The 2,171-nt window shown below is 33.0% G+C and overlaps 1 long non-coding RNA gene and 1 other non-coding gene across 2 annotated transcripts; one reads left to right on the plus strand and one right to left on the minus strand.

Moving 5' to 3' along the window:
• Positions 1-293: 293 nt before the first annotated feature.
• Positions 294-1,255, plus strand: LOC112094632. Its single transcript, XR_002903634.1, has 3 exons — positions 294-382; positions 733-789; positions 943-1,255. It is a non-coding gene; the product is annotated as an uncharacterized LOC112094632 (long non-coding RNA).
• Positions 1,256-1,624: 369 nt separating this feature from the next.
• On the minus strand, positions 1,625-1,708 carry LOC112094633. Its single transcript, XR_002903635.1, has one exon. It is a non-coding gene; the product is annotated as a small nucleolar RNA SNORD36 (small nucleolar RNA).
• Between the last annotated feature and the right edge of the window lie 463 nt (positions 1,709-2,171).

Here is a 2,171-nt window from a genome sequence, read left to right on the forward strand (position 1 = left end):
GAATATATCTTTACATTAGTTTTGTGATTGTGCAGTGTTCTTTAAACTTTACTTAAGAGGTAATTAAACTCTTGCTTTTCAGTTATACATAAATTTGGATGACTCATCAGAAAATTACTGGCTTCGCTTGGTGGTTCGAGAATGGGCACAGTTATGCATCTTTTCTTATATTGGGTATGCATATTATTTCTTCTGCAAATGTTCATTCGTAGCTTCATTACTTTTCCCTCCAAAATTTCCATTTTCTTTGATGTTATAACCGATAACTCTATATTTATGTTGTAGGTGGACTTTTAGGTCACAAGATTTAGCACCGCGGTTTTCTGTCATGCCAACTCTGAAACCTAAAGGGGAGACAACAATCCCTCCAATTTATAGTATAGTAAGAGCATTACCTTATAAAATTTGGCATTTAATCTATATCATAGAAAGAGGCATCACCTTCTATAATTTGGCATCTCAAATATCCAATACCAAATAGCACAATTTTGCATCTTTGTAAATAAAGTCTTAAATATCCAATACCAAATAGTACAATTTTGCACTTTGTATATAAAGATAATTATCACATGACAAAAACTGAGTCCTCTTATGTTAACCGCCACATATCAGATGCATCACCAATAGTAATTAGAACTTCATTTTTCTCTGTTTCTTTTTTTTATAAAAAAAATGGGGAAAGTTTTGTTCTTTTGGTCAACTTTTACTAATTACAAAATTATATCACCGCAGGAAATGGATGCTGCCACTTTCAAAGACTTCAGCAGTCGTGAATGGCAAATTGGGGTGGTAAGCAATGTCGGCAGAGTTTTTTCCTAACCTTTTCAATTTCACTTTACCTCTACAACTCTTTTTTGCTGGAAATACTTGCATTACCAATAACAATTTTCAATATTTTTTAGATTTTTTTTTTTTTTTGCTAAAAAAATTGCATTGTTGCAGGCAACTTCTAGTAAGGAAAGCTCCAAAGACCCCGTTATAATAATAATCCAGCAACCACATGCAACAAAAGTCCAACAAATGTAGCATTTTGACCCCAGATACTAAGTTTATTGCCACTCATTGTCGGAGAAGCAGGAAGAGTTGGGGATTTTATACTACAATTTTCAAGTATACTCGAGTTTTTCCCGGATAGAAAAGTCTGGCAAGACTCCAAATGGTCACATGCGTTTTCATGTAATACTGATGACTCATTGTATAATAAAGCCAGGAAGAAAAAAAAACAGAGCAACATGTAAATACTATTACTTTCTAACTGACCGCTAAAATTTATTTTGTTCTTATTATCTTTGTTGGACTGTGAATAACCAACCAAGAATTTAATTCTTGTCGTTCATCAACAAACGACAGTGGACGGGGAAAAAAAAAAGAGGATTTTTGGAGCCCGAACCTTCATATTCACAGGATTCTTGTCTCAGAATTCAGAAACCGACTATGAAAATTGAAAGTACATGAAGACTTAAAGCTTGTTTCCAAAAAAAATAAAAAATAAAAAGAAGGAAAACGACATCCGAAACCAATAGAATAAATTTACGCATACAAATAAAAAAACTGGTAAAAAGAAATCTCAAAATTTAAGCAATCAGAAAAGAAAAAACAATGGAAGGAAAAAGCATTAAGAATCTGAGCGTCAGTTTTAAAAAGCTCGAATTTTGGAAACATCATGTACTAGTCAGTACTGAATACCAATTTCTTTCATCATCCGCTCAGATATCTGATCTCGGCTTCAAGAAAAAACATAAAAGCAAACGGAAACAACAATGGTACGAAAAAACATTGAAAGAAATCTATGAAAGTAAAAGAACAGGAGAGTGGACAGAAAAGTGAACCGGATTGAAGCACGCAGTTTGATCTGCTGTCCTCGAACTGAGAAACCAAAACGCAAACCTCGTATTTATAGGCTGAGGGATAAACCCTAATTGTTCCTTACCCAAAGAGGCATAATAACAAAAACATCCTTTATTAGTTTTTGAAATACAAGTTTCAATCTTGTATTTTTACATATGGCCCATTTGTACCCTGTCTTTTATATAATTTATTACCATTATCCCTCTGCCAATTTTTTATTAGACCCACAACCCAAAATATTTTCTAACTAGTAGAGCGGTTATTATCATTGCTAGTTACTAAACTATTAGCATCGTTATAGGTTTTTTCATACTAATATTGCA

The sequence above is a fragment of the Morus notabilis genome, unplaced genomic scaffold (assembly GCF_000414095.1).
Source record: "Morus notabilis unplaced genomic scaffold, ASM41409v2 Scaffold7665, whole genome shotgun sequence".
Taxonomy (NCBI): Eukaryota; Viridiplantae; Streptophyta; class Magnoliopsida; order Rosales; family Moraceae; genus Morus; species Morus notabilis.